A 17,784-nucleotide genomic window follows, 5' to 3' on the forward strand; every position below is an offset into this window, starting at 1 on the left:
CCATGAAAAGAAATCCCAATCCATACCCTTCCAAGTTTGTACTGGGACGTGGGCTAGCTTTTTAATTTCTTTTGTTATCTGCTTAACCACTTTTCCATTATCATCAATTTGTAAACAACAATTAGAATCGTTCAGTTTTCCACACACTCCCCCTTCTTCTGCTAGTAAATAGTCTAAGACCATTCTACGTTGAAAGATAGCATTCCTCATCTGAGTGGATTGATCAGCCAGAAGATCCAAGGTCGTCGCTGTTTAATTGGTTACAACTTCGAGGATAGCTTGCGACCTAATTATTCGGTTCAAATTACAAATAGGTTCTCGGGCTCCTGATACCAACTCATTCGGGTTCCAGGTAGCTGGCCCATAATGCTGTATGATTCTTTCAGGAGGCCATTCATCCTTTCCCCATTTTTGGGCACTATCCCCGGATAAGGAAGTATCAATAGATCGTTTTACTCTGTTCAGGTCATCATATAATCTTATTCCTAAATGATTTCCTTGTGTTTGTGACAATAAAAAGAACAAGGGTCTTATGTACCCCCCATAGCATATTCCCGACCAGTTTCCAGGTAGCCTCTTGTAAGCATGTTTGCCACACACCCAATAATGTCCCTTTAGGGCCCACGTCGTTTGGAAAAGGACCATCCCATCCATCTTTACCCTTTGGGGCGTGATAATACAGAGTGTCCTTGTTACCGAGTGGTCCTGTTACAATGTCTGCCCCGTTTGTACTCGTATATGCACGCTTCCAAGCTCCCACGTTGGGTTTCCACTTACAGTCACAATTCAGTTCTCTTTGGCGACCTGTCATATTATAAGCCTTTTTCGCCGTCCAATCTTGAGAGTGTGGGAAGCGCCTTCAATCAGGGGGTTGGGCCCGCTTTCAGAGCTTGTGTTACCATTCAGCCCTTCAGGGTGATCCAGCTCCTGGAAAAACTAATCACAATTTTATTATGGGTTTAAAAGGTTCTCATGTTATTTTTCTCAGGACAAACTGATCTTGGTGTGGGAGAAGTCCGGTCGAGGCACTCTCACTCGGCGGTCAATACCCATAGGGGTTGCCTCCCTCGGTAGACCATACACGCCGCAGTGGAGGGTCCTACCCCGGTCTTGCCTTCTCCCTTTCCTCCCTTCAGCCTTGTCCTCTTTATCCAGTGCCCTTAATTCATGCAGAACCTCATTGCTGGGATATCAGTTCCTCTTTAGTCTCAGTTTCAGTTCCCCAGGAGTGGACTCAACCCTCCAGGCTTCGGTAGTTATTGGTCCTTTTATTCTGGATGCGTGGGTCCAACCCCTTCTTGCTGTTCTCACAGCTGTTTCAGTAGTAAGTAAAACAAGGTACAGTCCCTCCCATCGGGGGTTCAATGATTCTTCTCTCCAGGTTTTTATTAAGACCTTGTCTCCTGGTTGTATTTTATGAATAGCAAATCCTAAAGGTGGTGTCTGAGTCATCATCCCAATTTCTCTTATCTCCTGTAATCTCCTTCCAATGGTAATTATGTATTTCTGGATACTATGATCCTCAACTACATTGTTCCCTAGGGGCATCCCTTGAGAATAAGGCATACCATATAACATTTCATATGATGATAATCCAGTCTCACTGTGTGGTTTAGTTCTTATGTTTAAAAGTGCCAATGGTAAGCATTTCGTCCAGGGCAGCTGTGTCTCGATCATTAACTTAGCCAATTGTTGTTTTATTGTTTGATTCATCCTTTCTACTTTCCCTGAGCTTTGTGGGTGCCACGGAGTGTGGTATTCCCACTGAATACCTTTCAAGGGGTACATCCTTCAAATCTTTGTGGCTGGCGTATGTTCGATTATTTGCACACAACTGTGTTCCAATGGTCCTTCTTCTGGAACAGTTCCTAGAAATACTGCTGGATATAACAGGTTAGTCGTTTTCAAGGTTATGTCATCTTGTTCAGTTAGGATTGCCTGATATTTCATCATCCAGCTGGGTGATAACCAGTGCCCCCCCCCCCCCCTTTGTTCCAAAACGGTTGTTACCATATGTGGTCCAAAAACTTCAATACGTTTTCCCATTTGAAGGCAAATAATTTTCTACTATCTTTATCAAGAGGTATGCAAAAGAAGGCATCCTTTAAATCTATCACGGTAAACCATTTATATTTCCCTTTCACAGATGTTAACAATGTGTAAGGATTAGCTACTACCGGGTGAATATCCTTTGTTATTTCATTTATTGCTCTAAGATCTTGTACAAATCTATACTCGCCATTCGGCTTCTTTACTGGAAAAATTGGAGTATTGTATTCCGATTTACATTCTTCCAGAATCTGATATTTGAGAAATTTGTCAATAATTTTCACCATTCCCATGCCTAGCTTCTATCTTAAGTGGATATTGTTTGATTCGAACAGGTTTGGCTCCTTCCTTTAATTCCACCTTTACCGGTTGTGCCAGTTTCGACTTCCCTGGTACATCTGTTTCCCGTACTGTTGCTATAACTGCATTTTCTACTTCTCTTGGAATATTAACAAAGGGTTTATCTTTGATCATTAGGATTTGGCCTACTTTGGACTCAGGTACCTTCATTATTAATTCTCCATCCTCAAAGGTTATTGTTGCATCTAATTTGGCTAATAGATCCCGTCCAAAGAGTGGCATCGGGCATTCTGGTACATACTAAAATTTATGGGTTAGTTCCTCACCCCCAAAACGCAAATCAAGGGGTCGTAAGAATGACCATTCTTCCTCTTTCCCTGTGGCTCCAATTATTGTAGTTGTCTTAGTTCCTAATCATCCTTTTAAACTATTTAACACTGAATATGTTGCTCCTATTACATTTACAGCCTAATTAACACAGAGAAAGAAGCTCCCATAACCAACAAAAAATTCAAGCCTCTGTCTTCGTTTCCTAGCTTTATTTCAACTAGTGGACCTGCTAGGGTAGATGCCCCAGGTCCCCATCATTCCTGACTGTTGTTTGTCCTGCAGCCTAAGACAATTTCTTTCTGATATCAGGGGCTGATTGCCCTGGAAAGAGGTTAGCCAGTTGCCTCTCTCTCTCTTTTTTTTTTTTTTTTTTTTTTTTTTAAGCCAGGTCCATTTTTTTTTTTTTCATTGCATTTCAAAGTTGGTCCAGAAATTCAAAAATTCCATAAATTCCATAGGGGTTTCTTTTGGACCTTGTTGGAACAGATTCTCAATTCCCAATAGCCAATTTAACCAGATTTTAGTATTTACATAATTTCCGGGGTGATTAGGGTCTCAGTGAGGGGGTCGGTCAGGGGAATGCAATCGTTGAAAGTTCCCTGAGCGGTCCCATTGGCAATCTGAGCTCACACAGGAACTCAGGTTGTTTCAAGAGTTAGCTGCTTTTCTGTTTCCACGACAACTCTCTCGGACCCATCATGGTCCCTCCGCCCCAGAGGGCTCACACCGTGATTTTGAGATCTCAGCCTCGGGTTGAGGCGGAACTATTAGAATTCCTACATCCTCTTTCCCTGCTCATTCAGCATCAAAATGCTCTGTTAAATACTACATGCCACACAACCTTTAACACCTTCAACAATCCTTTTAACACTTCCTTTATCTTTCTCCAGCCCGTACTTTTCTAATGCCAACACCAAAGGCTCAGTCAGGGGCCAACTTAATTCCAAACCTTTTCCCTCCAACATGCTGAAACAACATATCACTATACAACATTTCATCCTATTTTCCTTCTCTCCTCAAAAACATTAATTGCAAGACACTGTTATAGTCGATTGATCCATAAAGTGGCCATTTAGTTTATATAGTGGCCACCATTGATTGCAATAATTAGTGAAAGTCCTCTTGCTTTCTGTGCCCCCATTTCTAACAATATCCTTCCAATGTGCCAATATGCACCCGAGGAGGCTTTTTTTTTTTTTTTGGACGTCTTTGTTTTGGATTTTACCCATCTCCTTGATTTCCCATTCCCTTTTATTTATTTATATTAGTTACTGTCCCTTGTTTCAATTTCCACACAAACCTTTTTATTGCAGGTTTTTACTATCTTTTCCTAATCTTCTTCCCAAATGTCCCAATTCTCTGGGATTAAACTCTTCTTTCCACATACAAACTTTACTATTTCAGATTATTAATGAGCCCCATTCCAATCATAAATCCGCAGGACTTCGGAAAAACACCTGAAGCACTCAGCCTTCTGTCTTCTAGACAAACAATAACACCTTTTCCACAAAATTTACATTTCAATAAGACCGAATTTCAAGCCAAATGCTAATTTTTCTCATGCACTTTGTTAGTAAGCCTACACAAAACAAGGAATCACTCCTGTGTATCCGTCAAGATGGGGGTTTAAAAAGGTATTGAGGCCTAAATAAATTCGCTCTCCCCCTTCTTACCGAATTCCCAGGGCTCAGGCCCGAACCACCAAAGAAGTGACTCTCCGTTCTACCACTTTGATAATCAGTCAGCCCCTCTCCCCCGATACTTGGGAAACTGACCGAACACCACCGCGAATATAGCCAAACTTCTAAACTGTTACTTAGATAATGCTCCCACCTTCCTCCTTGACACAGTCAAAACACTTAAGAACAAAACAGGATTACAAGATGCACCACCGGGGGTGGATTGTTAGGATATAGAGGTGGTAGGTTATCCAATGACTCCCATTCATCATCTTTTTCTTTTTCCTTTTTTTTTTTTTATTTTTTATTTTTTATTTTTTATTTTTTTGTTCTCTTCTTCGTCAAACTTCTCGTCTGCTTTTAGTGTAAATATTGAGGCTGGAAAAGGACGTGAGATCCTGATCCATAATCCTGCATAATCACTTTCCTCCTGGCTAAAAGGTTCCTTTGAATTAACATGTATATTTAAGGCCTGGCAAACCCAGTCTTCAAAGGATCCGAAAACGGGCCAAAAGACATGTGGTCTTAAAGGCTCCTTTGGCCATTCTGTCATACAATACTGAACCATTTTTAATTTACTTTTTCCCTTTTCTGGGGCCCCTATCGTTCCAATTTCTAATCATTATCCCTAATGGACTTTCTGGTGGTATGTCTGGTAATTTGCTCCCTTTTCTCTGGTCCCGGGTCTTCAATTTTGTCTGACCCATCTAGGAATTTTACTGTGGCAATTCCTACAGCCCTTGGTTGCCTTAGTGAGAGTGTCTTGCAGGGGGTTTAGGATCTATCACCCACCCACGAATCCTATAGGAATCGCTTCGGTCCTTCACCGGCCAAGTCCCTCGCGGGAGATTGGAACCGCGGTTAGAAGACCTCCACAATCGCTTCGGAACTACGTTCCGTCTCAGTCACACTCTCACACACACAGGCAACCGAAACCCACCCAACCGAACGGTATACGCCTTAAATACTTACGACTCCGTCGTCTTCGTTCGGATCTTCGCGCGCAGAATTACGGGCAAAATATAGTGCTGCAGCCGGCAAAGGGAGCTCATAAAAAAATCTAAATCTTTGCTTGCCCTTATTCAGGTTCAAGATGGCATTAGCCCCGACCTGACTCGAACAGGAGCCACCAAATGGTGGGGGCGCCCCTCCTAGATCAAGTCAGAATTCAGGAACCAAGACCATCCCGGACGAGCCCCCAATTGTTATAAATGACTGGGTCCCAAATAGGATTACAATCAAAGTTTACAATTTATTAAATGAATAGAGGCAAGCAAACAGCGCTGGGTGCGCCGGGACTCTCTGCTCCACCAGGACGCACACCTGTTACGTAAGGCGGCTGGTTTTTATGCTCCTAGGCTAATACATATTCATTACTACTTCTAGAAGAGGCAGGGTTATTATAATTGGTTTCCCGAATCCGAAGTCCTCCCAGGTGCGCCTGCTTATCAGTCTCTGTTAGTTTCTCGGGGGCCGCTCGGACAGGGAGGCTCATATTCTTCCTCCTTATCTAGTGGTCTCTTGGCCGGCTGTCAGAAGTTACTGCACGTCCGTGCAAAGTCAGCAGTTTTTCTCTGAAGAAATCCCTTTGTTCTCTTCTCGCCTAAACCCAGGCCTCGATGTTAACCCTTCACACCCCTCAGTGGCACAAATTGCTGGACTATTCCTTACAGTTGACATAGTAACTCCGGGATTTGGGTATCAACTGTCCGAGAAATCAGAACACCCAGGCTTCACAATGTGCCCAACATCGAGCTGTGCCAAGGGGGGGCGGAAGGAAGAAGCTTTCCGTTTAAGCCTTCAGAGCATCGCTCCATCACTACGTCAATTCACAGCCACCACAGCGTGCCGATGGACATCTTTCTGTGCCAAAAGAAACAAGTGCTTTGTCCTCTTGATATCAAAGGTAGCCACCTATAGTTACGGAACCATGCACAAGACCTTAACTCTGACCAGCAGGAAAACTTAGGACAACTGAGTGCAGATCCTGCCAATTTCTACCAGTTCCAACTGTGCTTTAAGTCTCATTGCAAAGCCTCAGTTAGAAAAAGGATCACCTCAGGGTATCCAACAAGAAGAAGAGTTGTTTTCTTTTTTTTTTTTTTTTTTTTTTTCAATATACCATAGGACTATGCAGTTCAATCATCAATCATCTTGGAAAGCTCAAGGAGGAGGTCATCCTCATCCTTCCCTGGGTCCAAGTCGAGCTCGGCTTCCAGTATGCCGTCTGAGAGTTCCCAAAGTAGCATCTCTAAATCCTCGTCTACAGATACGGGCGCGTTGCCTGTGGAACTCAGCCGGCGTGTCCTTGCTTCTTCTAGCTGGGAAGAAGCTGAAGTCGAGCTTGAGAACTCCATTGGCTCCACGGATTCTGCCTGGCTTCCAAGATGTGCTTCAGGTCTTGGCAGAGCAAGGAAGAGAACAATCAGTATATGCCATTTCTTAACGGGAAATCCCTTTTCTGCAAACCGGCTCTTAAAACCGTAGCCAACCCCTCCTGCACTTCAGTCTTACCCAGGGATTGTTATTCAATTAACCCAGGGCTACATTTAGAGCCCAATATATTAGCAGGTACATTTTTCAGTTTGGGGGTTTCTCTGTGAAGCCAGAGCACCCGGAGTCTAGCAAAGATGGGAAACCAACATGGCCTCCCGGAAGCCCAGTGTCCGAGAACTACATCTCCCGGCATGCTCTGGGAAAACAATATGGACTCCCGGAAACCCGGTGGCCAAGAACTACATTTCCCAGCACTCCCCAGAAAATTGAGCCTCACAGCGTGCCGTAGGACGCCATTTTTTGCTCTGTTACATTACCGGTTTCGTGTTTATGGAGGGTTTTCCCGCCGTTTTGGGGGGTTTCCCCTCAATTTCGGGTTTTCAGCTCTCCATTTCAGAGTTCTTCCCCGCAATTTTGGGGTTCCTTCCCCTAATTTGGTGCTTCGCCCCCCCCCCCCCACTTTTGGGGTTCCCCCTCCATTTTGGGGATTCCCCCCAGTTCCAAGCCCCCCACAATTTTGGAGGCCCCCACCATCCTTTCTTGGCCTGCCACCCTAATATTAAGGTTCTTTCCCCCAATGTTGGGGTTCTCACCACATGTTTGAGGTTCCTTCCCTTAATTTGGGGCTTAGCTCCCCGGGATCTGGGGCTTTAACCCCAATTTTGGGGGTCCCCCCCAAGTTTGGGGATTCCTCCCCAGGTCTGGGGGGGGGTCCACATTCAATTCTGGAATTTCACACTTCCATTTAAGTCTTCTTCCCCCCAATTTGGGGGTTCACCCACCCAATTTTGGGGGTTCCTCCCCTAATTGGGGGGGACACAACCAATTTTGGGGGGGACACAACCAATTTGGGGGGGGACACAACCAATTTGGGGGACCCCACAATTTTAGAGTCCCCCACCCTCCTTTTTTGGGTTTCCCCCAATATTAAGAGCTCTTCCGCCCAATTTTGGGGGATTTGGACAATTTTGACGTTTCTTCCCCTAAATTGGGGCTTCGACCCTTCAATTTTGGGGGGGGGCTCCCCCCTTAGTTTGGCCTTCCACCCTAATATTGGGCCTTAGCCCTAAGAACCCTGACCCCTAACACTACGGCTCCCACGGATCTAACCCTAACCCCTACCCCAAAAAACCCTAGAAACCCTAACCCTAAAAACCCTTACAGTCCTAACCCGATAAAATTTACCACACTAGACCTACGCCTAAAAGCCCTAACCCTAAAAATTAAGACCCTCTAAACCCTAACCCAAAACGTAAAGATTCTCAAAGCCCTAACGCTGGAGACCCTAACCTTAAAAAAAAAAAAATAAGACCTTAAAACCCTAACCCTAAATACCTGACCATAACTAAAACCCTAAGACCCTAACCCTAAAAACCCTATCAACACTAAAACCACAAAATACTTTAAAACCTTAACACACTAACCCCCAAACCCTAACCCTTATAACTCCAACCCTAACAACCTTAAAATCCTAACCCTAAACCCTGGAAACCCTAACCCTGAAACCCAACCCTAGTGCCTTAGCCCTGAAACCTTAAAACCCTAACACCTTATTAGAAACACTCTGTAACCAATACCATAGGCTCAGGCAAGTATCTCAGTGAGGTAGCATTTTTATTCACGATTGCAATGGCAGGCGTCCCACAAGCCACCTACTAGTTCCATAACACAGTTTATATAATTTTTTTTTTCCTCTCGGTGACCAGGACCCTCCCCAGTTTCCCCATTGACTGGGTAATCCATGTTCACAATCTATCCAGTGCTTCACAGAAAATACACAGCTGCTGGCCTGTTACTAGTCAATTTTATTTTTTTCTTGACTGTTTTCCTCTTTGAGGTGGTAATGTTTCTTACACCGTGATTTCCACCCAATTGCTCTAAGGATTCTGGTTGTCTGCATTTTACAAGGTTGTCTGTTAAGCTTTCTTATCACTGCAAGCATATATCAATACCACCTTCCTTCCCTCTAAACGATGTAACTCTGTGCAAAAACATTTTTATTCCCACAACCTTGATCCCCTTACCCTAAAATCCTTATTCTCTTTAACCCTAACAACTCTAACCACAACCCTAACCCTTCATATCAACCCCCCGACGCTAATGACACTGACTAATGATCCAAACCCCAAACCCCAGGCAACCAACAAAGAAACAGACACAAAGCTGAAAACTACAAAAAAGGCAAAACCCTGGATACAGACCCCAAATCACAAACACGCTACCAAAATGCTACAGAAAAGCCCCAGACGCAGGCCCCAAGCACTACAGCTAGGCCCCAGAAGCTCTAGACACATCCCAAAGCCAAAATGCAATCCCCAAACACTACAGAAAAGCCCCCAAACACCAGACACAGGCTGCAGAAGTCTACAAGCAGGCCCCAGCCACACCCGGATGCAGACCCCAACTGTCCACAAGCAGCTCCCAACCCACCCCCCCCATGAACTGGACCCCCCACCACCACCACCCAGATGCATGCCCCAGGCCTCAGCCCCAGCCCCCACACCCCAGACTCAGGCCCCAAAGGTGTACAACCAGCTCCCAACTGCCCCCCTCAAAGGGAGGCCCCAAAGCCTGCCAGAGGACCCTAGAGCGTACAAGCAGCTCCCAACCCCCCCGGCACAGGCCCCAACCCCCCCCCAGACACAGGCCCCAAAGGTGTACAAGCAACTCCCCATCCTCCCCAGAGGCACGCCCCAAAGGTGTACAAACAGCCCCAACCCCCCAAGACCCAGACCCCTACAGCGTAGAAGCAGCTCCCAACCCCATGCCCCCAAGGCACATGCCCCAACCCCTCCCCCAAGGCAGGCCCTAACAGTGTACAAGCAGCTCCCACCCCCCCCCAGACGCAGGCCCCAAAGGTGTACAAGCAGGCCCCTACAGTATACAAGCAGCTCACAACCACCCCCCCAAAGGCAGGCCCCAACCCCCTCCAGATGCAAGCCCGAAAGGTTAAAACCAGCTCCAACCCCCCAACCCCCGCCGCGCCCCGCGCAGACGCAGGCCCCAAAGGTGTACAAGCAGTTCCCAACCCCTCCAAGGCAGGCCCCAAAAGTGTACAGGCAGGCCCCTACAGTGTAGAAACGCTCCAACCCCCCCCCTTCCACCTCGAGGGAGGCCCTCCCCCCCCCAGTATACACGAAGCTCCCAACCCCCTCTCAGAGGAATGCCTAAAAATGTATACAACCAGCTCCTAACACCACCCCACCCCCCCAAAAGAGGCAGTCCCCAAAGGTGTACAAGCAGGCCCTCAAATCCCTTAGGTGTACAAGCAGGCCCTTCAAATCCCTTAGCCCCTGCGCCAGCTTTATTGGCGAGCAGCGAGGCTGGGGGGGGAGGGGGGCAAGACAGCCTTAAATAAAATACAAATATAAAAAGTGTTATAAATGGCTGTTATATATCCAAATAGGATTACAATCAAAGTTTACAATTTATTAAACGAATAGAGGCAAGCAAGCAGCGCTGGGTGCGCCGGGAGTCTCTGCTCCCCCAGGACGCACACCTGTTACTTAAGGCGGCTGGTTTTGATGCTCCCAGGCTAATACATATTCATTACTACTTCGAGAAGAGGCAGGGTTATTAGAATTGGTTTCCGGAATCCGAAACCCCTCCCAGGGGCGCCTGCGTACCAGTCTCTGGTGGTCTCTCGGGGCTTGCTCGGGCTGAATGCTGGTTGTCTTCCTCCCAGGCTTTTGTCCTTCAATTGTCCTTCATCTCCCCCTTCCTCCTCGTTTGGGAGCCTCTGCGCCGGATTTCAGAAACTCTAGCAACATCCCCTGCAGTACTCAGCACTTTTCCCTAAAAACCCCTTTGTTCTCTTATCACCTAGACCCGGGCCTCGATGTTAACCCTTCAAATCCCTTAGTGACACGAATTGCTGGACCATTCCTTACAAAAGGAAGGATAAAATATGTAGAGGAGCAATGGCACACGCGAAAGCCCAGCGCCGCGGGCAGAGGCAGCGAAGGTTGACGGCAGAACAGTGCTCGGTTTGAACACGGAGAGGGAAAGCGAGGGGAAGGTGGCCGAAGCCGGCCGCAGTCTCTGAGCTCTCCTCCTCCTGATTGTTTTCTCTCAAAGCCATTTCTGTCTGTGTGCGGGCACCCGGAGCCGGCAGAAGTCCCCGTGAAGTCCTTCGGCAGGACGGAGGGCTGCGTGGGCTCCAGTGAGAGAGGGAGTTAGGAGAATCTTATCAAGTAGAGATAGAGCGCTGACAGCGTTAAACTAGGATGCTACTTAGCGTCTTTGCTAACTATGGTGCATTGTGCCAATTAACTAAAGCAAGAAGCCTTGGGCCCCTTACCAAGGTCAGTCTCCTAATAAGAGAGTGAGCCTATCTTAAGAAACTGGGAGAAACTGGTCCTGCAGGTGGACAAGAGCCAAGGAGCAACTGAGTCTGTGCAAAGACAAGAGGTCAACTAGCGGTGACGAGGAAGAGTCATCAATCTTCATGCCCACGACCTCCCGTGCTGCCCAGCGCTGAATAAACATACCTACTTTACAATCTCACTGATTGTGGAGTCCCTTTTCCGCAAGTCACTAGCAGCGTTTTCTTCCGCAGAGGTTTTCCCAGAGCCGCTTCAAAGCTTCCCTCGCGGAGCTGGGGCGTCGCAGGGGGTCGTCAAAGCACGCACGCGCACACACACACACACGCACACACACACACACAGGCGTTGTTGTCCAAACAGAAAGTATTTACAACAAATTCGACAAGCGGTTTTCCTCTGCCAGCAGCAAATGCCTGAGGGCCCCTACAGCTTCACAAATCATAGCACAAAGAGCCTAAAGTTCCTCTAAAATTTAGGGAAATGATTCAAAATAGATCTGCTAGGGGAAAACGATCACTGGCGGCAGGGTACACAATACACGCGAGTCTCAGCTCTCCTCCGCAGGGTCAGTGCCCACGCCCAAGTGCGACGCTGATGGCACCCGAACATTTGCTGTAGCAGGCAGCAGAGCCAGCAGCTCAGGGGAGCAATTTTAAAAACCAGGAGGCACTTAAACCAACCCTTAATTGACCCAGTTACTGCAGGAGAGTCCCGACTACTCGCCCTGGAGTCCTACTGTCACCAGCAAAAAGCACCAACCAAAGCTTGGGGGAACTTTGGTACAGCACAAGAGAAGGGAGTGGGGGTAGCGTAGCCGTATCGCAGAGCTGCTGCTTTTCACACCATTTTATCATCCCTGATAACTGAAAGTAAGGCCGGGTGGGCTGACCCCACCACCACCACTCCTGGCAGCATGTTTGGTCCACACCGCTAGAATAATTATTTTGCTCCCTCCCGCCCCTACAGCTTCATCATCTGAAAAGATTACAGTCAAAACAATGGCATACACAAATAAAAGTCAAGAGTTGACATAGTAACTCCGGGATTTGGGTATCAACTGTCCGAGAAATCAGAACACCCAGGCTTCACAATGTGCCCAACATCGAGCTGTGCCAAGGGGGGCGGAAGGAAGAAGCTTTCCGTTTAAGCCTTCAGAGCATCGCTCCATCACTACGTCAATTCACAGCCACCACAGCGTGCCGATGGACATCTTTCTGTGCCAAAAGAAACAAGTGCTTTGTCCTCTTGATATCAAAGGTAGCCACCTATAGTTACGGAACCATGCACAAGACCTTAACTCTGACCAGCAGGGAAACTTAGGACAACTGAGTGCAGATCCTGCCAATTTCTACCAGTTCCAACTGTGCTTTAAGTCTCATTGCAAAGCCTCAGTTAGAAAAAGGATCACCTCGGGGTATCCAACAAGAAGAAGAGTTGTTTTTTTTTTTTTTTTTTTAATATACCATAGGAGTATGCAGTTCAATCATCAATCATCTTGGAAAGCTCAAGGAGGAGGTCATCCTCATCCTTCCCTGGGTCCAAGTCGAGCTCGGCTTCCAGTATGCCGTCTGAGAGTTCCCAAAGTAGCATCTCTAAATCCTCGTCTACAGATACGGGCGCGTTGCCTGTGGAACTCAGCCGGCGTGTCCTTGCTTCTTCTAGCTGGGAAGAAGCTGAAGTCGAGCTTGAGAACTCCATTGGCTCCACGGATTCTGCCTGGCTTCCAAGATGTGCTTCAGGTCTTGGCAGAGCAAGGAAGAGAACAATCAGTATATGCCATTTCTTAACGGGAAATCCCTTTTCTGCAAACCGGCTCTTAAAACCGTAGCCAACCCCTCCTGCACTTCAATCTTACCCAGGGATTGTTATTCAATTAACCCAGGGCTACATTTAGAGCCCAATATATTAGCAGGTACATTTTTCAGTTTGGGGGTTTCTCTGTGAAGCCAGAGCACCCGGAGTCTAGCAAAGATGGGAAACCAACATGGCCTCCCGGAAGCCCAGTGTCCGAGAACTACATCTCCCGGCATGCTCTGGGAAAACAATATGGACTCCCGGAAACCCGGTGGCCAAGAACTACATTTCCCAGCACTCCCCAGAAAATTGAGCCTCGCAGCGTGCCGTAGGACGCCATTTTTTGCTCTGTTACATTACCGGTTTCGTGTTTATGGAGGGTTTTCCCGCCGTTTTGGCGGGTTTCCCCTCAATTTCGGGTTTTCAGCTCTCCATTTCAGAGTTCTTCCCCGCAATTTTGGGGTTCCTTCCCCTAATTTGGTGCTTCGCCCCCCCCCCACTTTTGGGGTTCCCCCTCCATTTTGGGGATTCCCCCCAGTTCCAAGCCCCCCACAATTTTGGAGGCCCCCACCATCCTTTCTTGGCCTGCCACCCTAATATTAAGGTTCTTTCCCCCAATGTTGGGGTTCTCACCACATGTTTGAGGTTCCTTCCCTTAATTTGGGGCTTAGCTCCCCGGGATCTGGGGCTTTAACTCCAATTTTGAGGGTCCCCCCCAAGTTTGGGGATTCCTCCCCAGGTCTGGGGGGGGTCCACATTCAATTCTGGAATTTCACACTTCCATTTAAGTCTTCTTCCCCCCAATTTGGGGGTTCACCCACCCAATTTTGGGGGTTCCTCCCCTAATTTTGGGGGGACACAACCGATTGTAGAGTCCCCCACCCTCCTTTTTTGGGTTCCCCCCTAATATTAAAAGTTCTTCCGCCCAATTTTGGGGGACCCCACAATTTTGACGTTCCTTCCCCTAACTTGGGGCTTCAACCCTTCAATTTTGGGGGGGGCTCCCACCCTCTTATTTTGGCCTTCCGCCCTAATATTAGGCCTAACCCCTAAGAACCTTGACCCCTAACGCTATGGCAACCACGGATCTAACCCTAACCCCTACCCCAACAAACCCTAGAAACCCTAACCCTAAAAACCCTTACAGCCCTAACCCGATAAAATTTACCACACTAAACCCCTGAAGACTGTTCTGGGGGGTCCACATTCAATTCTGGAATTTCACACTTCCATTTAAGTGTTCTGCCCCCCCAATATGGGGGTTCGCCCACCCAATTTTGGGGGTTCCTCCCCTAATTGGGGGGGACACAACCAATTTTGGGGGGGACACAACCAATTTTGGGGGGGACACAACCAATTTGGGGGGTCCCCCCAATTTTAGAGTCCCCCACCCTCCTTTTTTGGGTTTCCCCCAATATTAAGAGCTCTTCCGCCCAATTTTGGGGGACCCCACAATTTTGATGTTTCTTCCCCTAAATTGGGGCTTCGACCCTTCAATTTTGGGGGGGGCTCCCCCCTTAGTTTGGCCTTCCACCCTAATATTGGGTCTTAGCCCTAAGAACCCTGACCCCTAACACTACGGCTCCCACGGATCTAACCCTAAGCCCTACCCCAAAAAACCCTAGAAACCCTAACCCTAAAAACCCTTACAGTCCTAACCCGATAAAATTTACCACACTAGACCTACGCCTAAAAGCCCTAACCCTAAAAATTAAGACCCTCTAAAATCCTAACCCAAAACGTAAAGATTCTCAAAGCCCTAACGCTGGAGACCCTAACCTTAAAAAAAAAAAAATAAGACCTTAAAACCCTAACCCTAAATACCTGACCATAACTAAAACCCTAAAAACCCTATCAACACTAAAACCACAAAATACTTTAAAACCTTAACACACTAACCCCCAAACCCTAACCCTTATAACTCCAACCCTAACAACCTTAAAATCCTAACCCTAAACCCTGGAAACCCTAACCCTGAAACCCAACCCTAGTGCCTTAGCCCTGAAACCTTAAAACCCTAACACCTTATTAGAAACACTCTGTAACCAATACCATAGGCTCAGGCAAGTATCTCAGTGAGGTAGCATTTTTATTCACGATTGCAATGGCAGGCGTCCCACAAGCCACCTACTAGTTCCATAACACAGTTTATATAATTTTTTTTTTCCTCTCGGTGACCAGGACCCTCCCCAGTTTCCCCATTGACTGGGTAATCCATGTTCACAATCTATCCAGTGCTTCACAGAAAATACACAGCTGCTGGCCTGTTACTAGTCAATTTTATTTTTTTCTTGACTGTTTTCCTCTTTGAGGTGGTAATGTTTCTTACACCGTGATTTCCACCCAATTGCTCTAAGGATTCTGGTTGTCTGCATTTTACAAGGTTGTCTGTTAAGCTTTCTTATCACTGCAAGCATATATCAATACCACCTTCCTTCCCTCTAAACGATGTAACTCTGTGCAAAAACATTTTTATTCCCACAACCTTGATCCCCTTACCCTAAAATCCTTATTCTCTTTAACCCTAACAACTCTAACCACAACCCTAACCCTTCATATCAACCCCCCGACGCTAATGACACTGACTAATGATCCAAACCCCAAACCCCAGGCAACCAACAAAGAAACAGACACAAAGCTGAAAACTACAAAAAAGGCAAAACCCTGGATACAGACCCCAAATCACAAACACGCTACCAAAATGCTACAGAAAAGCCCCAGACGCAGGCCCCAAGCACTACAGCTAGGCCCCAGAAGCTCTAGACACATCCCAAAGCCAAAATGCAATCCCCAAACACTACAGAAAAGCCCCCAAACACCAGACACAGGCTGCAGAAGTCTACAAGCAGGCCCCAGCCACACCCGGATGCAGACCCCAACTGTCCACAAGCAGCTCCCAACCCACCCCCCCCATGAACTGGACCCCCCACCACCACCACCCAGATGCATGCCCCAGGCCCCAGGCCTCAGCCCCAGCCCCCACACCCCAGACTCAGGCCCCAAAGGTGTACAACCAGCTCCCAACTGCCCCCCTCAAAGGGAGGCCCCAAAGCCTGCCAGAGGACCCTAGAGCGTACAAGCAGCTCCCAACCCCCCCGGCACAGGCCCCAACCCCCCCCCAGACACAGGCCCCAAAGGTGTACAAGCAACTCCCCATCCTCCCCAGAGGCACGCCCCAAAGGTGTACAAACAGCCCCAACCCCCCAAGACCCAGACCCCTACAGCGTAGAAGCAGCTCCCAACCCCATGCCCCCAAGGCACATGCCCCAACCCCTCCCCCAAGGCAGGCCCTAACAGTGTACAAGCAGCTCCCACCCCCCCCCAGACGCAGGCCCCAAAGGTGTACAAGCAGGCCCCTACAGTATACAAGCAGCTCACAACCACCCCCCCAAAGGCAGGCCCCAACCCCCTCCAGATGCAAGCCCGAAAGGTTAAAACCAGCTCCAACCCCCCCCCCCCGCCCCGCCCCGCGCAGACGCAGGCCCCAAAGGTGTACAAGCAGTTCCCAACCCCTCCAAGGCAGGCCCCAAAAGTGTACAGGCAGGCCCCTACAGTGTAGAAACGCTCCAACCCCCCCCCTTCCACCTCGAGGGAGGCCCTCCCCCCCCAGTATACACGAAGCTCCCAACCCCCTCTCAGAGGAATGCCTAAAAATGTATACAACCAGCTCCTAACACCCCCCCCCCCCCCCCCAAAAGAGGCAGTCCCCAAAGGTGTACAAGCAGGCCCTCAAATCCTTTAGGTGTACAAGCAGGCCCTTCAAATCCCTTAGCCCCTGCGCCAGCTTTATTGGCGAGTAGCGAGGCTGGGGGGGGAGGGGGGCAAGACAGCCTTAAATAAAATACAAATATAAAAAGTGTTATAAATGGCTGTTATAAATCCAAATAGGATTACAATCAAAGTTTACAATTTATTAAACGAATAGAGGCAAGCAAGCAGCGCTGGGTGCGCCAGGAGTCTCTGCTCCCCCAGGACGCACACCTGTTACGTAAGGCGGCTGGTTTTGATGCTCCCAGGCTAATACATATTCATTACTACTTCGAGAAGAGGCAGGGTTATTAGAATTGGTTTCCGGAATCCGAAACCCCTCCCAGGGGCGCCTGCGTACCAGTCTCTGGTGGTCTCTCGGGGCTTGCTCGGGCTCAATGCTGGTTGTCTTCCTCCCAGGCTTTTGTCCTTCAATTGTCCTTCAGCTCCCCCTTCCTCCTCGTTTGGGAGCCTCTGCGCCGGATTTCAGAAACTCTAGCAACATCCCCTGCAGTAGTCAGCACTTTTCCCTAAAAACCCCTTTGTTCTTTTATCACCTAGACCCGGGCCTCGATGTTAACCCTTCAAATCCCTTAGTGACACGAATTGCTGGACCATTCCTTACAAAAGGAAGGATAAAATATGTAGAGGAGCAATGGCACACGCGAAAGCCCAGCGCCGCGGGCAGAGGCAGCGAAGGTTGACGGCAGAACAGTGCTCGGTTTGAACACGGAGAGGGAAAGCGAGGGGAAGGTGGCCGAAGCCGGCCGCAGTCTCTGAGCTCTCCTCCTCCTGATTGTTTTCTCTCAAAGCCATTTCTGTCTGTGTGCGGGCACCCGGAGCCGGCAGAAGTCCCCGTGAAGTCCTTCGGCAGGACGGAGGGCTGCGTGGACTCCAGTGAGAGAGGGAGTTAGGAGAATCTTATCAAGTAGAGATAGAGCGCTGACAGCGTTAAACTAGGATGCTACTTAGCGTCTTTGCTAACTATGGTGCATTGTGCCAATTAACTAAAGCAAGAAGCCTTGGGCCCCTTACCAAGGTCAGTCTCCTAATAAGAGAGTGAG

Source organism: Anser anser (assembly GCF_964211835.1).
Source record: "Anser anser genome assembly, contig: HAP1_SCAFFOLD_73, whole genome shotgun sequence".
Classification (NCBI taxonomy): Eukaryota; Metazoa; Chordata; class Aves; order Anseriformes; family Anatidae; genus Anser; species Anser anser.